The 19,869-nt window shown below is 40.9% G+C and overlaps 1 protein-coding gene across 2 annotated transcripts in view; it reads right to left on the bottom strand.

The window, feature by feature from the left end:
- The window catches only part of NUMB (NUMB endocytic adaptor protein), a 175,000-nt gene extending 161,198 nt beyond the window's left edge, over window positions 1-13,802 (bottom strand). The window contains exon 1 of one of the 2 annotated variants that reach the window (XM_020986347.2): window positions 13,722-13,802. The gene's annotated coding sequence lies outside the window, so the exon portion shown is untranslated. Of the gene's footprint in view, window positions 1-2,707; window positions 2,728-13,721 lie in introns of those variants that run through there. The other variant, XM_020986348.2, reaches the window with a different exon arrangement.
- Window positions 13,803-19,869: the final 6,067 nt, after the last annotated feature.

The following is a 19,869-nucleotide window of genomic DNA, read 5'->3' as shown; positions in this document are numbered from 1 at the left end:
GGTTATACAATTTTATAAGCCAAGGAAACCCAAACTACTTTAAATATTAGCCTAAATAAAAGACAGTCAGCAATAAATAGACAAGCATTTATTAAGCATCTACTATGTGTCAGGTACTATCCTAGGTGCTGGGGATACAAAAAGTTATCAAAATAACTATTAGAAAAAAATATATATACATACATATATACATACACACACATACATACATACATGGCATGACAAACCCACACTATCACTAAAAAGCATTTGGGAACTTATCATCACCACTATTTCTGTCAATCAGTATAGATAAAAAGAATTTAATACACTTTGAAAAACAAAAAAGTTGAGTTAGAACAAATTAAAATTCAAGCTATCCAGCAGGTCAGGTGAACTAACTAAAAGGCGTTTCCTCAAAATGACTGAGGATTAAGTTTTTAAGGTTAAGACTAACCACCCATAATGCCTTTATAATCCATGTATAGGAGCCTATATAATCCGTCTCAAAGAAACCTGCTTGACACTCTGTTCCAGTAAAAGTGCTGTATCATTACAACATTTTAAATTATGAAATCCACAACCTGACCAGAGCTCCTCAGTCAAATGAAGAAATGATCACATTATTGTGTATCATGAGAACATGGATTTGGCTGAAAGGCAAAATACTTTGTTTATAATGGATGGTTAGTCAACTCTGATTCTTGCCAAAATTCTAAAGCTGCCTACTTGACAACTATCACAAGGCAGCTAGGTAACTAAGCAGGAGCTTGGATTCAGGAATGGGTATGAATCTTGCCTCAGAAACAGCAAGTCACGCTGGGCAAGTCACTGTCTGAGCCTAAGTTTCCTCATCAAATAAGGAAAAGAATATTATCTATATAATAGGATTATTGTGGGGAAAAAATAAGGTAATACGTACAAAGTGCTTTGCAAACCTTAGCTATATAACTGCTATTGTTATTACCACCTACCTCTTAGGGTTGTTGTAAGGATCAAATAAGATAATATATGTGAAAAGTTTTGCAAGCCTTAAAGCACTACAGAAATGCTACCTAGTAGTAGTAGTAGTAGCTGTTATTGTAGTTGTAGCAATAGTGGCGGTAATAGCAGTAGGTGCTTAAAGAGTCCTTGTTGATTTGATTAGGGAATTCTGGAAGAGTCAATATGGCTTTCCAGTTGGAAAGCAGTTTGGCATAAGTGAAGCTTAGACAAAAATCTTACTCAAAATGGATACACAACCTGACTATAAAAGATTATACTATGAAAAAAATCAGGAGAAAGCAATCAGATGCCTGTCATAACTAAACGAGAGAAAGAGGAGATTATAAAAAAAATAAACATTTTACTGAATAAAATGTAAAATTTTGCATGAGTAAAATCAATGAAGAACGAAAGGAGGAACAGTAGGAAAAGTGCATCAACTACCACCTACAAAAGTCAGATATTGAAAACACAGATATCCAGAACTGACAAATATATAATATCAAAAACCATGCCCCAGTAGATAAACAGTCAAAAGGTATGCACACTTTTGCAAAAACGGCAAAATACCCATGAAACATGCTCCAAATCAATAATAGTATGGAAAATACAAATTTAAGCACTCTTACTTCAGTCCATGCAAATTGGCAAAGATGACAAATGATGGAACAATCAATGCCGGAGGTAGGAGAGGAAGACTGGAACCAACTGTCCATAGTCCTTCCCCACCACTTCCAAACCCAACTGTCCATAGCCAGGCCATACTCATTCCCCCCTCCCATTAGAACCTGGACTCTGCTCCTGGTATTCTGGGCTCTGAGAGGGACCTTTAGCAACCAGGTCTTTACATCACTTGCCAACCATTTATAAACTATGTCATCACGTATGTGTACCTCATCCCCTTGTGTACCCATTAGAATGTGCCAAACATGAAGGGGTCCTTAAGGGAAGGGACACTTGTTCGTATGTGTCCTAGACATAGAGTAAATACCTAAATGCTTTTTCTCTTATTATTCTTTGATTCAAACCAGACTGACATGCACTATTAGGGGAACTGTGAAATGGTTCAACTATTCTGGATTTCAGTTTTGAATTATGCAAGGAGAGTGTCTATACTGTTTGACTCAATGATCCCATCACTAGGTCTATACTCCAAGGAGGTCAAAGTCAGAAACGAAGGTCCTACATATGTCAAAATATTCATGGCAGTACTATTTAGGTAGCAAAGAACTAAAAACAAAATGAGTGCCCATCAAGTGGGTAATAGTTGAAAAAGAAAATAATTACACTCAAATATAAACGGATTATTAATATGTAAGAAAAAATGAAAAATTCAAAGAAATATGGGAACTATTTTATAAACTAACACACAGTGACTACAACAATGTAAATGAAAAGAGCGCTAATGAGTCAGAGTACCTAAAAAATCAAAGGGTCAAGAAACAGATAATGAAACCTCTTCCTTCGAAGCAAAGAAGCAGAGGAAAGCAGAGGGACTTCCATGGCAGAGTTATCACATGCATCATCAGATGCAGTTACGGTTACAAATATTTTTGCTTACTTACTTTGTCACAAGGCAGAGTTCAAGCTAGAGGAAAGGGCTGAAATGACTGTATACAACAGGGCATGAATAAAACTTTTTTGTTCTTAAATCTCTAACAGGTCATGCTAGACAAACTGCATTTCCCTTCCTGACAGGATTAACAGACTGCTAGATCAAAGGAATGTCACAGACGTAGCTTACTTGATTTTAGCCAAGTGTTTCACAAACTCCCTCACGTTCTTCTGATGGACAAGACTGAGAGACGGGCTACATCAGGGGTTCTGAACTTCTTCTGTGTCATGAACGCGTTTGGCAGCTTGGTGAAGTCTATGACCCCTTCTCAGAATGTTTTTAAATGCCTAACACATACAGGATTGAAAAGAAAACCAACTAAATTGACAGTTATCAAAATACTTTAAAAATCCAGTTCACAGGCTCCCTAGTTAAGAACTTAGGCACTAGAAGACAGATACTATATGTTAGACTAATTTGGAACTGGGCTAGTCACGTAGTCATTAATGGTACGTCAATCTGAAAAAGGATTCTAAGGAACATTCCGAACGAGGTAGTCCTTGACACTGAGTAATCAGTCCCTTTAATCAATGATTTGGACAAGGCATAGATAGAATACATATCAAATTTGCTAATGACACAAAGTTGGGCAGGATGGCTAATAACCTGGATGACACAACCAGGATACAAAAAGATCCTGACAGGCTAGAATTAAAGTCAAAATTAATAAAATGAAATGTAACAGGGGCAGATGTAAAGTCCTATGTTTAAGATTTTTTTAAAAATCAAATTAAGTACAAAATGGGTTATACTGTTTGAAAAAGACACAGGGGTTTTAGTAGACTACCAGTTCCATATATGTCAAAAGGGTGATTCAGTAGTCCCAAAACCTAGTGAGACTTTAGGCTGCATTAGGTGAGGCCTAACATCAAGAACAAGGACAACCCCGCTGTATTCTAACCTGGTTATACTACCAATTGGAATAGAATGCTAAGTTCTAGGCTACCACATTTTAGGCTAGCAAAGGGCAAAACAGGATGGTGAAGGACTCTGGAACCAAACCATTTAAGCAACTGAAGATGTTTGGCTTGAAGAACATAAGAGAAGGGGTGGGTAGGTAGCGCAGTGGATAGAGCACTGGCCCTGGATTCAGGAGGACCTGAGTTCAAATGTGACCTCACACACTAACACTTACTAGCTGTGTGAATCTGGGCAACTCACTTAACCCCAAATGCCTCATGGAAAAAAAAAAAGAACAAAAGAGAAAGGAGACATAACAGCTCTTTTCCTGTGTCTGAAGGGCTGTTGGGCAGATAAGTATCATTTGTTCTACATTTCAAAGGGCAGAACTAAGAGCAATGACTGAAAAGTCAGAGAGGCAGACTTCAGGGAACAACTTCCTAACAATGAGAGGTGCCCAAAACCTGACTCACAAGTCAGCGTGCTTCCCCCAATAAAAGTCTTTAAGAGAAGGCTGGGTGACCATCTGTCAGATGTCACAGTGGATTTTTTGTTCAGCTATAGGTCATACTAGAGGACTTCCGAGGTACCTCGGAAGTCTGTGAAATTCTCATTCCAACGCATTCAGAATTCGTCTGATGCCGTTTTGATAAGCAGAAGGACAATGACAAGGTGATTTTCTCATTGCAAAAAGTCATGATTAACTCTGTAAATTGCTCTTCATTTTTCAGAGTCAAACTAAAGTAAAAAATGACCACCAAAATAATAACATACATAGTCACATGCGTACTATATGCCTTTACTGAATCTTGTAACACCCAAGCATATTAAATAGTTGTGAAGAGTTTTTTAATCAGAAAGATCAGTTTTGTTTTTTAGGTACCTGGGGTTAAGTGACTCATCCAAAGATCAGCTACTTTAATCATATTTCTGTTAAATTAATTTTGTTACTAAAGATTTGTTTTTTAATGTCAATATACTTCCAGTGACATTTTATTGCAATGAATCACAAAGCGCCGAAATTTCCAAATAATCAAAATAGCAAGGTACCTAAAGGGTTGTGGAAAGATATGCAGAAGGTAAAAGCCACACCGTATTATCGAGATGACCTGGGCGCAAGAAGTGGTATAAAAGCTATCACTCGGGAAATACATGATAGGAAAAGGACATGGCTGATCACGTATCAAAAGCAAGGAAAACAGCTGGACAGCCTGAGTGTTTCCCTGGTACCCTTTAAAACATCTGCGAGGAGGAATCTAATGACTGGGTGGCTCCTGCTTGGGACTTTTAGGGGAATGCACGTACAAGAAGCCAAAGGATCCCCAGTTATCAATGGGCTATTCAGCACCACTGAAAGGCCCCTTATTGATGAGACCACGTATCTATCCACCGATGCACTTAAGTAGCATTTGTTAATATGCATCTTGGGAAAAAAATTCATAACTTATAGCTTTAAGATAAAAATCAATCAACAAATATTAAATAAGTACTAATTATGTGAGCAGCATAATGATGTCTGAAATAAAACATCATCCATGTTCCCTTCACTTAGGACGTGTACTTAGCACAATGCCTGCACACAGCAGGTACTTAACAAATGTCTACTGATTGATTGTTGGAGAAACAAGACCAACTCTCAAGGAACAATTTAAAAATACTATATAACATCAGAGGATAAACTGTGTAGCTCACACTGCAAGTATAGAAATTGAGAAGACAGATGTCCACATGCACTGAATAGTGTAGAAGGACTGAAAACAGAAGGTAAATTTCAGCTATGATCTACTTAAGATATGACAAAATATATCAGTATGGGATATTGAGAGAGATAGATACATACATAAATACATATGTATATGTGCACACACATGCATAACCCTTTTTAAGAAAGTTAACAGCACATGCATTTTTGTAATCTTCATTTTCTTAACCAACATTCTCAATATTATATATATTGACCATGATCAAGAAAAGACTTGGCTATAACAATAACCCCACCATAATCCTACTATAACAAATTTCAAAATTAAGGAATGACCTAGTTTCAAATTCTGACTGACATTTGTAAGCTGTTGATCTCTGAGCCCCAGTTCCTTATCTATAAAATGATGGGGTTAAGCAGCTTTAATTCAACATTTACATGCAAGGCACTTATGATCTTTGAGATCCTTTTCACCTCCAACAGCTTCTAATTCTATAGAGGATTACTAATAAGATTTAAGGGAAGTCAAACTAAGAGAACTCAAGCTCATTTAATAACTGGATTAATCAGAAACTAGGTGATAATTCAATTTTAAAAAGCATTATCTTATTTCTCAGATGTAGAAAGATCCCTACTCATCCACCCTATCACAGACCCCCAAATTGAGAAACAATTTGAAAACTGAAAAGGATGAACATCTGTCTTTGTTTTCCAGTCTACCAACAAAAAGTAAAAACTGAGTTGGCTGCATAGTACAATAAATTAAGTAGCTCATATTGATTAATCTTTGGTTTTTGTTTGATATTCTTCTGTTAAACTAAAATAGATAAAATTCAAAATTACGCAAGCTTATTTTGTTGAAATTATATGTGGGGGGATTCAGAATGTATAAACTTGCTGTTTTAAATAAAAATTTAACTACGGATTGCTTTTGATGAAAGTATCATGGTTGATGTCATGTCACAGGAGGTCTGAGTATTAACAGGCAGGAAGACCTGAGTTCAAATCCTTTTCTGACCCTTACTTCAACTTCTCTGAGCCTCAGGTGGCTCTCTAAGACTATAATAACATTAGCTAGCATTTATCGAGTACCTGTTATTGAGTACCTGCTACATGCCAAGCACTGTGCTAAGTGTTTTTTCACAAATATTATCTCATTTGAACCTCACAATAACCCTAGGAGGCAGGTGCTATTATTATGCCCATTTTACAGATGATGAAAGTGAGGCAAACATAAGTGACTTGCCTAAGTTAACACCACTAGCAAGTATCTGAGGATGGATCCTGACTCCAGGCCCAGTCTCTACCCACACTGCTACCAGCGACTTGTAGATAGACCATCTACAACATAAAAGACAAAGAGCTCCCATAGAGCCTAGCAATGGTCTTACAAAGAGATGGTCTAAGGACTCTGTGCCTGTCTTCTGAAGACAGCTAAATTCATAGAAACTGTTCACGATGATTTTTTTTGCCATAGTTACTTTACACATGACCTAAAAAGTATTGCAAAACTCAGACCAGTGTCAATGGAGGGAGAATTCATACCATATACATATGTGTATACAGATATGTATAATATACACATATACATACATGCATATATATATATGCATGTATACAAACACACTTCACAGATTTGTGATCTTGCTTGCATATAATGCTCACAATATAATTCAATCTTCCCTCAAAAGTCTATTCTTTCATTTTTGTGGGTACCCCCTTCACTTAAGCAAGATCAAAAAACCCCTGAGAAACTTGACATTATACAGTTTCATAAGCTACTGAGTGAAAAAAAAAAACCAATCACCTGGTGGCCAATTCTGGTGATGAAAAAGTTTTCAAGAAAGTCATTAGGCTCTCATCCGCACTATAGTACTTCCAAAATACTATCAAGTAATTGTTTCAATTAGCTTTGAGAAATTTTTTAAAACAAGTAATTTAATTTTCTGATATAACTAATCTGTAAAATATAAAAATAAATCACTTGCTTAAAGTATGTACTTTCTAAAAATGACATGTAGATTTATCTGAGCTGCAAAGAATACTTTTGCTAAAAGGCTTAAAGGATGGACTGGGTTTTTTTTAAAGTAGAATAACTCTTCCTAACTAGGGATTCAAATCAACTTAATTTAAATAACTATCACATTCAACCACTTCCTCTTTATTTAGTAGTGAGCACCCCAGAATGGGCAGTATCAATCGAGTGCCCTGATTTCTACATAAAAGAGCTCTTATTAACTAAGAAAAGATGATGTCACATCATCAGAATACATTATTTTTTACTGGAGTTAATATTTTTTGTTGATCTAGTTATATACTCTTGGATTACTCCACCTTGTGATCAATGGTCCACATCCACAGAACAGCTAGCTGAGTACAGAGAAAGTAAAATCTTCAACCACACTTACAAGCAAAGTTAAATGGATTTTGAACTTTGGCCTCACTGACACTAGATTCTAAATCACTAAATTAAACAGCCATAAACTAATAATTAAAATAACCAGCATCTATATGGCACTTTGTTTTACACTGTAATTTACATGTCATCTTATTTGGTCCTCACAACAATCCCATGAGGTATTGTTCCCCTTTTACATAATTTGGAAAGTGAGGCTAGTATTAAATGATTTGCCCAGGATCATACAACTATTATGTGACTGGGGCTATATTTCAACTCAGTCTTCTTCCTCTACCCTTTACTATTCCCCTATTAGACTGTAAGCTTCTGGAGGGCAAAAATTGTTTTTGCCTATCTTTCTATCCCTAGCACTTACCAGAGTGTCTGGAACATATGAGGCATTTAACAAATCCATGTTGATGACCTGGAAGATTAGAGTATCAACTTAGGTTTTTCTAGAATGCCCCAACATTGTTTATAACTAGAAAAATAGGAGAAAAAATAATTACTCTAAAAAGACTGGTGGTCCATTGCACATCTAGCATTCAGAATACATACCCATTTGTCAATCCATATGTCGAATGACTAATCTCTCCAATAAGATAAACATATGTATGTCTCTGGGCTATTAAATGACTAATTGAGACTTAAGATATGAAAAAGCCAGATTTGAATATAATTACATTTAGGTTAATAAATCCTCTAACAAACACTAGTCTGTTAGAATCAAAGTTGAAAATGTGCCTTGTACATAATAGGCACTTAATCTTGAACTGAACTGATAAGAGTGATGCAGCAGAAGTGTGCTGAGTACATACATAATCCATTCTCTGAGATGAGAAATGTGATACAGTGGGGAAAACACTGGATTTGAAGCAGGATGACCTGGATTCAAATCCTGCTTCTGTCACTTGTTATCATGTGTAACTGGGGAGGTCATTTATCCTCTGACCTCAGCTTCCTCATCTATAAAATACGAGAGTTGGATTACATGGCTTCTAAGATCCTTTTGGCCTTAAATTTATAATCGGATTACCTGCTAAAATGCTTTTTAAAATCTTTACAAATCATGTGAAACTGGGTTAACATGCCATACAGCTAACCAGCCGTGCGCTCAGTAAGCTCCACACATTCCTTCAGCTGCACAGTCAACAAGCATTTATTAAGCATCTTCTACGTGCCAGAGACCATACTAAGCAAAAGGCAAAAAACAGTCCCTGTTCTCTACGAGCTCACAGTCCAATGGGGGAGACAACATGGAAATTACTTTGTAAAAAACATTTATAAATTAGAATATATAAAAACAGAAATATGCAGGATAAATTATAGATAATCAACAGAGGAAGCATTAGCATTAAGGGGAATGGGAAAAGTCTTCTCATAAAGTGAGATTTTAGTTGGGATTTAGTTTCACATAAGGGGAAGAAAGAAAGCCTTAAGGAAGGATATCTCCTATTTGCCCAATGATATCCCCCCCTATTAAAATTAGAAAATATTTATACTTACTGATTAACTAACTACACTTTAATGCAGCAGTTCTCAAACTTTTTGATTTCAAAACCCCTTTTCACTCTTAAAAATGATTAAGGACTTCCAAAAGACCTTTTGTTTATGTGTGCTATGTCTACAAATATTTACTATATTATCAATTAAAACATACTAATATTATAGTGAAGATAGCTTTGATCTCACTGACCTAAAGGATTCTGAGGACATTCAAGGGTCCCTAGACCACATCTAGAGAATCATGATGCAATTTTTTCAGTCCATACACTCCTCAACCAGGCATCCGTGCACTAAGTCTTTTAACTTGAGCAACTGAATGAAAGGCTTTGGCCCCCATTACAGGAATTTCTGGCATGAGCTAACAGGTGCATATATATAGAATCAAAGAGTCAAGAGTTGGAAGGAACCTTCCAAGTCAAAAGATCATAAATTTATAACTGGAAAAGCCTTTGGAAGGCACCTGGTCCAACCCCCTCATTTTACAGATGAGAAAACTGAGGCCCAGCGATAGTAAGTGACTTGCCCAAGATCACACAGGTAGCAATAAGTGGAAGATGGAAATCAAGCCCAGGCCCAGACTCCAAATCCAATACTCTTTTCACTGTATCAGGCAACCTCACATCATCTAATCACCTGTATTCCTTCCATAACAACATATTCATTTTATCTAGTCAAACCTCTTCACATTATAGATGAGAAAATAGGATATAAATATATATCCCTCTATTGAAGTCTTACTTTGATATGCCAGAGGAAAATAATCTCTGGCAGGTTCTACAAAGCTGAGAATATTAATGAATATGGGCCTGTTTCTGTTTCTACAGATTCCCAGGTTGGTGGCAGTGTGATTAATTTTTTTGACCCAACTCTCAAATAACTCTCTAAGTCATAAAAGGATTGAAATCTGGATCAAGGAAATTATAGATCATATGCAAAGTGCTTTGCAAACCTTAAAGTGCCACATAAATGTTAGTTATTATCATTATGATTATTAAAGTGTATGAATGTGAACAAACACATATACATATGCATACCAATCTACACTCTCTCACAAAATCCACCCAATTATCAATGGCTGACTTTAAGAAGAGAGGGGAAAGGGGGAAATAAGACAAAAGGAAACAAAAGGGCACATGTGAAACAGCAGCTGGAATCATATCTGAAAAAAGAGGACTCATCTCTTCTCTTCCAAATTTAAGCTCTCATACCAAAGACTCTCAATATTAAGTCAACACCAAAGAAACCAAATCATCAAGAAGTAATCCTTCAAGAAGTTAACTAAAATAAGCTGTTAGGTTTTGGACACATTGAGCTGGAAGTGCTGCCACAACATTCAAATGGAGTTGTCTTAAAGATAAGTGGAGAGGTAGCTCTCCGATGGAATCCACAAAAGAGGTGAAAACTGAGATTTAAAACTGTGTGTCATCTGCACAGAGGTGATAATTGAAGGCATGGGAATAGCTAGTTAGTATAGCTCGTATGAAAAAGACCTGGAGATCTTAAAGGACCTCCAGTTCAGTGGTGGGAAGAGGACATGGCACAACGAAAAGAACACTGGATTTGCAGTCAGACTTGCAGTCACTTACTACCTGTGTGGCCTTAGGTAAGTCACTTAACTTGTCTGGGCCTCAGTTTCATCACCTGTAAAATGAGGCTTGAACTAAATGACGAAAGTGCCTTCCAGTTCTAAATCAGAGATTATATAGGCTAGCCAAAAAAACAAACAAAAAACCCCCCCCAAAACTAATGTGACCTCAGGCCTCATTAGGAGGAGACGCATAATGAGGACTAAAGAGGCTGCACTCTCTCCTGGGCAGAGCACATCTAAAGTACTCTGTTCAATTCTGGGCACAACATTTAAGGACAGCAGAACTAGAAACAATGTGGAAGTTCCAAGGAGGCTGATTTAGGCTTCACGTATGGAAAAACTTTCATTCGATTAGCACTCTCCAAAGTGAGCTGCTCTGACTTGGGAAGTAAGATTGCCCTCTCTGGAGGTCTTCAAGCAAAGGCTTTCAATAACTACAAGCTTCTAGCATTTCCCCAAAAGTTATCTTTGATTTATTTCATACACATGTTGCTAATGTAAGCTTTCCAGCAACAGCTTGTTCCTTTGTTTCTGCGTCCCCAACAACTATCAGTGCCTTGCACCTAGTAGGTGCTAAATGCATGCTTGTTAATTGTCAGCTATGATACAGAAGGGATAGGAATCAGGCTCCAGTCTGTGATTATCAGACCATAAGCTCCTTCAGCTCAGGGGCTGTCTTTTACCTTTCTTTCACCCCTAGCTTTTAAAAGAGTGCATCACACATAACAGGCACTCAGTAAATGTTGTCTGACTACTGAACAACTGAAAATGCCAGAGCCTTTGCTGGAGGATTTGCTTTAATAGCTGGTTAATAGCATAGTATCCCGTGTTAAAACAGGATTTACAAATTTCTTCAATCTAGTCTCTTGATAAGTGTGCCACCTCTCCTGCTCCAAGGTCCTACCTTATTGGTCTCTCCGTAAAACAATGATAGTCTTACTCATCTCTGTTCCCTACTCACTTGGCTTAAATTTACAATTCTTCAGCTCTCTTGTCTGGGACTGTTCATCTTTCTAACTAACCCTACTACACGACTCATCTTTCCTTCAGCTGTTTCTTTCTTCCTCCCCTAGCCCCCAACAGCTTTTTCTCTCTTCCAAATTCCCCAGTCTGCCAGTAAACCTACTTGTTATTTTCCCAATCTAAAGATAATCTTCCTTTCTACAATTCCCAAAATGCATTACTGAATCTTACCTCCCACATCCTTTTCCAGATCTGGCCCTGGTTCACATAAGTTACTTAGCCTGTCCTTACACTAGAAGGTAGTTTCTATTACTAAATTTCTTCCTCCCCATCTTAGATCCTCGCCAATGCCCCGAAGGTCAATTCCTCCACTCTCTCCCAGACAACTTCTCGGTGGCTACCGCTCCCTCTCAGAGAAACTTCCCTGGCTCACTAGCCCTAGCTGCTCCCTTTGACCCTATTCTGATCTACTTCCCTGGATCCACAGGGAAACTCCCAAGCCTCTCTTCCCACCTAACCCATCTCCTTAGTTTTCCCTTTAGCACACCTAAGACTCACCCCTTTGGTTTCCCCGGATTCACCATTCTCTAAGCCACAAAGTGGCTTCTCCGCCCCCGCCCCTCACCCCGAGCTGGTCAGAGTCGGTTTCCCAGAGACCCAGGCCACTCCCCATCTCCCCAGACCCTAACTCTTTCCAGTTCTCCATTACTGTCCTCACCACCACCACCACCACCACCACCACCACCACCACACACGCACTCTGGCTGTTCCCATTTCCACCTGTGTCTTCTCCCCAAACCCGAGACCTGGCCCGCGACCAGCTCCAAGTCTGCTCCTCTCCTCCCGCCCAGTACTTTCCCCTCCTCCAGACCGGGCTGCGGCCCAAGGGCCCTTCTCCTTCAGGCTCAGACTGCTCCTCATGCTTCCGCCCCAACACCCAAACGGCTCCCCTTTTCTTCAGGGTTTCCCCTATTTCCAATGGTCCCCCCTTTCCCCCCAGGTTTTCCCTGCCCCCAAAACGAGCTGCTTCTCATCTCCCCCAGATCTGAACTGCTCCCCCTTCTTCCCAAGTTTCCCTTGCTCTGGAGCCAAGCTGCTCCCCTAGACTTGAACAGCTCCCCCTCTGAAGCACTCTCCCTTCTTCCCAGGTTCCCCCGTCACCAGAATTTCCCCTCCCCCTCCCTTTTCCCCTCCCCCAAAACTGAGCTGCCCCCCCTTTCCCCACCCCTCCTCCAAGCCGAAGTGCTCTCCCCCACCCCTTTATCCCCCTCCCCAAATCTGAACTGCTCCCCATGTCCCCATGCTACCTCTCCCTCAAATCCGAACTGCTCCCCCTCTTCCCACTCTCTCCCCCAAACCTGAACTGCTCGCCATGCTACCTATCCCCCAACTTGAACTGCTCTCCTTACCTTCACCCCCTCCTCCAAACCTGGACTGTTCCCCAAGCCAACTCCCCTCAAGCTTGAACTGCTCCCCTTCTTCCCTCTCTCCCCCAAACCTGAACCGCTCCCCATACCTCTCCCCAAAACCGAATTGCTTCCCCTTCCCACGATCCCTCCTCTCCCAAAGCCAAACTCCTCCCCTATACCTGAACCGCTCCCCTCCCCCTGACCTGTGAACTGCTCCCCGTTTCCGCCCCAGTCTCCCTCCCCCACCTCAACTGCTCTCCCCCCACACATACCAAGCAGCCCCCTCGTTCCCCGCCTCCTCGTCTCCCCGACCTGGTTGCGCCCCCATCTCCCCAGGCCCCCCTCCCCAGCCTGGGCCGCCCCGCTCCCTCCGAAGCCGGCGCTCTCGGGTGCCCCGTCCGTCCTCGGCGTCCCCGGGGACTCCCACTCCCACCCCCCCACCTCCGGGGCACGGCCCGCGCCGTCTCTGCCCCCGCTCCCTCCACACTCGCCAGCACCGGCGGCGCCGGCAGCGGGGCCGCGGTCCCTGCTCCAGCCGAGCCGGAGGAGAGGGCGCGCCCCCGGCCGCCCCCAGCCTCCACCGCCCGCCGCGGCCGACGCAGCGCGAGCGCCAAGGAGCGCCCAGCTCAGCCCCCGCCGCGGGCCCCGGGCCGCTCGGCCCCCAGGACCTCACTCACCTGCCGCCGCCCGAGTCCAAGTCCAGCGCCGCCGCCTGCCTCTTCCTCCGCCGCCAGTCGCCACCAAGCGCCACCGCCTCCCCCATGACAACAGGCCCACCCGTTTCCATACTCTGGGGTCGCTCATTGGTTATCATAGGGTCAGCTCTCGACTTCGATTGGTAGCGAGGGCCCGCCCATCACGGCAAATGCCCCGCCCCCTTTCGGAGACCCGGTATTCGCCCCAGCCTGGACCTGCAGCGCCCTCCCCCGAGTTTCAGCTGTAATTGGCTAAGGGAATGGAGCCGTCGAAAATGATAATAGGCTGCAGAGACTGCCTGTTTAGTCATCTGGCAGGGAACGAGCCCGCCAAGGGTGGTTAGAGCGTGTGCAGTTTGGTTGCACAACAGAGAGGAGACGAGGAGACTGGGTTCTGAGTTTCGGGTAGGAACGGGAAAAGGTTAACTCGACTACCCTTGAACTTCATCCCTTTCTCCAATTTCTAACAGAAACTCATTCATCCCAGCTTCCACGTAGGCATGTTACTTGCAGAACGCCAAAGGTTTATGAAATATGTCTGAAATGCCTTGCGCACAAATGTAGCGTGAGTCTGTCAGGCAGTCAACAAGCATTTACTAATCGCCTACTGTGTGCCAGGCACTGTGCTAAACGCTGAGGATATAAAGAAACACAAAAAACCTCTTCGCTGTCAAGGAGCTCACAGAATCAAAAGGGAGGTGGGGCGGGAGGGGACACAAAAACGACTGTGCAAATCAAATTACAGGGTGTCCCAAAAGTCTTGGTGCAGTTTTAAACTCTAGTCACTGTGCAATATCCTGCACCTGCAGGGTATATTGGAGGTGATCCCAGAAGAAAGGCACTAAGGTTACGGGGGACTGGGAAAGGTTTTTGCAGAAGGTGGGATTTTAGCTGAAACGTGAAGGAAGCCAGGAAGGGGAGCTAACGAGAGAGAGAGATCCAGGCCTGGGGGACGATCAGTGAAAATGCTAGCAGTCGGGGAAATGGAATGTCATGTGCAACTCTGAGTCCGTGGAGGGAGGGAAGGAGTAAGGTGTAAAGAGACTGGAAAGGTAGGAAGGAGCCAGGTTATCTTCTGAGGTCTCCAAAGCACTGAAATTAACCTGGGCTTCTTTCCAGAGGTCTTCTGACTGAATGTTCGATACACATAAATTGATCGAACGAAAACCAACACGTCTTGATTGCAATTCTAAACACTCCTGTACTACAGAAATGGCCTGTTAGCATTTCCCCAATACATCAAAACCTAGAGCTGGCTGTCTTCTCTAAGGTGAGTAGGCAGTCATTAACTAGTGTAGATTAAATGCGCCAGGCTTTTCCCTTGTCAAATCCTGATAATTAGACTATTCCCTACAAACTTGCTTCTTCCTGTTCAGCAGTTCTCAAATAGTGCTATTAGATGTGTGTTAAAGATTTAAATAGCTAGACTTTTTTCTCCCCCTAAACTTCTCTTCCTAAGCTGTCTATATTAGTGCCATTGAATGAATTTCAGGGGTTTGGGGTTTTTTCTCACATCATTACCATACAGAAGAAAAAATGATTGCATTTTTAAAAATTCAATTTATAAATCACAGTAGGTTTTTGTTTTGTTTTGTTTTGTTTTTAAAGCTTGCTGCTGCTACAAAAAGCTCTGTACTCCTTGAATTATATTCATTATCATTAGCTTTTCCAGGTTGTTTCTGTTATAATGTTCAGTTTTAGGGTTTTTATTTGGTTTGGGTTTTTCCCCCAATTGAGAAGGGATTAGAATGCCCTGTCTGACATAAGTCAAAATTAGGTTTAGTGTCTTTCCAGGAGCTGGGTATATGGAAGCAGAATATTGCTGTATAAGCCCAGTCTACATTGTTGAGTCTGTTGGTTTGCAGAATTGTGTTTTTCTCTTTCCTTTTTTATCCTTTGTACTAAAGAATAGCTCTCTGGGTGAGGGAGGGATATATTGGGAAATGAATATTATGTAAAAAAGAAAAATAATAACTTTTAATAACTTTTTGAAAAATTGGATTCAAATCCCACCTTCCACACCTCGGACAAATCGCTTAACCTATGTGCCTCAGACAACCCCTTAGCATTTAGCTAATAAATTATAAAGAGCTTGGAACTGCCTACCCATCTTCTGCTGTTGAACTCCTACTCATTCTTTAAAGACCAATTCCAAAGGCTTCCCAGATGTTCCAGTTAGTAATAATCTTACCCCTCAGATGTATTTAATCATCTACCATTATGTATCATAGGTGTGTTGGTATCTTATCCCCTTTCTATAGGATAAACTTCTTGAGGGAAAGAGCTTAATCTTATCTAACTTTCTATCTCTCCCTTTCCCCCTCCCTCCCAGCCTAACCCATGGATTTTCTGCACAAAGTAGTTATGTAATAATTGTCGATTGCTTTACATCATAGTTTTTTTTTAATTGTTAAATTGAGGGGGTTGGGAATGGGAGGAGCCAATATTCTGACATTCATACAGTCATCATCATAAAGTTGAGTAATTATTTCCCTGATAAGTCCCTTCTCTATTGGGAGTGTGAGGGGGTGGGGAGGCCTCTCTGAAGAGCCAAATATCTTCTCCATAAAATAGGGATCCTATTTCTTACATTTAGAGGATACCCTTTTCCTCCTCTCAGCCCCTCATCCATCTTCATTCTTCTCAAACTCCCTTGTGTAAATGCAGAGCAAAGAAATCCAAACACCAGCACATAAAGACCAATAAGGATTATCTGGTGCATTGTCCAGAGACCCTTATCAATCTGAGTACTGTGCCGTTTTTTCTAGTTTAGTTTTTAATATTTTAAATACTGCAGGAGATTATTCTACCATTAATTATACCTCATAGTTAAAGGATGTTTTTCCTGATTGCTTTCCTGAAATTTCTCCTTCTCTTTTCTCATCCCCACCTTCCAAGACAACACAACGCGGAAATAACCTCCAGCTCATTTGAGTGACTCATAAGAAGATTGTAAATGGAAAGTGTATGAAGCCAAAATAATCTTGGAGAAGTCTGAATCAGCTAGCTGAAGGGAAGAGTAGACAATGACCACAATAATATGGAAGCCAAGCGATAAGACAAACCATACCTTAAAATTCTTGCAGATAGCAGTGTTCTGAAATGGTGCTGCAGAAGGAATTCTAGATTTAAAGTCAGAGGAACTGGGTGCAAATCTAACTCTGCTTCCTATGTGACTTCAGGCAAGTAAGTCATTTTACCGCTCTAGGCCTCAGTTTCCTCATCTGTAAAATGAGGGAGTTGAGCTTGATTATCTCTGAGGTTACAATCTAGATCCATGACAAAGTGGCATTCTTTCAACATATCGCCAGCACCTTTCTTCTCTCTGGGGCTGCCAATGTACAATACCTATCAATTTTGGAGCAAGTTAAAAGGCAATTAGTGTCCCAAGAGATAGGAAAACACAATATCATGAGAAGACATTGCTATCATTATGATAGTTTTAATAATAATGATTTTCAAGCAGCAATAGTGACTAGGCACCATTTAGAACACAGGATTAGATGCCATCCTTGCTGAGAAGGCTCATTGTCTCTAAGGAGAGACAGACAATTTGCATAAAAATGAGTTGGATCACTACTCTAAAGGTCAACAATTCACTCAGTTTCATAATTTTTTTAAATGTGTCATTTAGTGTTTTTGCTCATATGCCAGCATACCAGCTTACCTAAAACAGAAAAGAAACTGAGAATGAACATGTGAGGGTGTTGACTGAAAAATAGTAAAAAGAGGGAAAATGTGAGACTATAAGAAAGAAAAATACAAAATAGAGGACCACTGTGTGCCAATGAATTAGTAGTATTGGAGGGATCTAGGGAAAAGGCAACTTGCTTATGCCCTGTCTTCGTTTTGCATGTACAAGGTATAATTACTCTGTCCAGTATGTCTTTTCTTTCATTTATTATATGCCTTTCCACCACAATCTCTGTCCTTCTCTTGAAAAGCAAGAATCCTGGAGTCCTTTGCAGTCAGTCTCTGACTATAGAGGCATTGTACATAATATCTGTCCAATGGCCAATTGCATAAGGTTAGGATGGTCTATGTGATGAAGGCAAAAACAGCTTTCATAAATCCCAAAGAAGTGAAAAATGAAGAACCCACAGCAATGGACATTGGTCCATCTGGGGAGAAATCAATGGGCTTTAAACTTTATTTTACTCCCTTTTTTTTGCTTATTTTTTTCTTACAGTCTTTCTAGGTCATTTTTCAAGCAAACAGAATCAAATTAACCTCCTCCATTTATTTCTGCCTGAGTCTAGAAGAGTTTAGGAAAAGATCAATGTGTTCTTTCCTGGACTCTACATGTAATTCCAAAAGGATTAGAGAGCCACAAAGTTGGTCATTGTACAATGTTCTCCTGGTTCCATTCACTGTACTCAGCATCAGTCCATACAAGTCTTTCCAGGTTTTTCTGAAGTCTGCCTGCTTATCATTTGTTGTAGAACAATAGTATTCCATTACATTCATATGCCACAAACTTGTTCAACTATCCCTCCATTGATAGGCATCCCCTCAATTTCCAGTTCTTTGCCACCACAAAAAGAGCTGCTATAAATATTTTTGTGCAAGTGGGTCCTTTCCCTATTTTTATGATCTCTTTGGGATACAGACCTAGAAGTGGCACGAACAAAGGAAAAGACAATTCCCCAGAGAACAGACAGAATCCAGAGCAGCCTGAAGCTGGAAACTGGCCGAGACTTTCAATAAGAAATAGATGTCTGATTTAAGTATCAGCTAGTGAAGTAGTGAGGGAGAAAGAGAGGGGATGGCAGGGAGAGGGAAAGACAGGAAAAAAGGAAGGGGCAGAAGAGAAATAGGGAGGAGAGAAAGAGGGGGTTGAGATACACAGAGAGGTAGTGAGAGACTGAAAAACAGAGGCCTAGAGAGACAAAGACACAGAGCTTCAAAGACAGACAAAGAGAGAAGGGGGAAAAAGAGGACTGGGATAGAAAGGAGGAAAAAGAGAGTGAGGCAGAGAGCCCTGAAGCAGCTTTGAAGTCCTGCCCTCTCTGGGTGTGGACTTTACCACCATCTCAGTAATCCATGATTTCACAATCAAGTTCCACCAGCTAAATGCAGTCCATGCCATTGGCTGTAGAGGGAAGATTGTCAGGAATCCAGCGTATGGAAAATCGCTACTCTGAACCCTGGAAATCCTCAAAGGATATTGGTTTGGCAGTAAGGCAAAATCAACTGGGTATGCTATACACACAGCCAGCCAAGAAATCGTAGAAAAGAACTCATCATTTCGTCTGATTTCATGAAGGTAAATGGATGGAAGCTTTGCCCAGGACAAAAAGGAAACTACATAACAGAAATGTTTTCATCGGCCCCGAGCTGTAGAGCTTCCAATGGAAGGAACTACCAAGCTATTTGTTGTCTAAGGGCTTTTGCTCAAAGGTCACAGAACAGAGCGATCATAGAAAGGTGAAGATAGGATACTCTCTGGAGTATCTGGCTTTGAAAATCCTGACCTGGTGTGGTTTTAAAATAAGCAAACGGTGCCTCTTCATTACATAATGTTTATTGATGTCCTCTGAAGTAAAGTGTGGGCAACTCTTGTCCCCTTACATTTTCCGAAACTTGGCTCAGGTACTTGTAAAGTGGGAAGCCTACTTCCCTCGGCTCCAATTCTGCTACTTAATGAAGCCCTGAGTTTTCATCACTGTAGCTATGTACAGACCAACAATTCCCTTTCAGGTGTAACCTGAGCCATTCAGGACACCTAGCACCATGTAAAGTTCCACTTTCCTCTTGGTAGGCTCTAGGAGATATAGACACATTCCAAGAGGTGTTACACAAGAATGATGCCTAGAAATTGTGGGATCAAAGATTCAGAGATAAAAGGACTTGAGCAGTCCTCTACTCCAACCATCTCATTTTCCAGATGAGGAAATGGAAACCTGCCAAGGGTGAGTGACTTCCTTGAGATCACACGTAGGTACTAAATAGCATAGTAGAGATCCGACCTCAGCTTCGTGGACTCCAAAGCTAGAGCCCCTTCCACTGCGCCATGTGAAGAAATCACTTTTAGTAGGACAAATCTGGCCATGTTTGTTGTTGTTTAGTTCAGCTATGTCTGATTCTTCAGGACTCCACTTTGGGTTTTCTTGGCAAAGATACTGAAGTG

This window comes from Phascolarctos cinereus, unplaced genomic scaffold (assembly GCF_003287225.1).
Source record: "Phascolarctos cinereus isolate Bilbo 61053 unplaced genomic scaffold, phaCin_HiC Scaffold_3;HRSCAF=262, whole genome shotgun sequence".
In the NCBI taxonomy this organism is placed as follows: domain Eukaryota; kingdom Metazoa; phylum Chordata; class Mammalia; order Diprotodontia; family Phascolarctidae; genus Phascolarctos; species Phascolarctos cinereus.
This window is presented reverse-complemented; position numbering and strand designations above follow the sequence as displayed.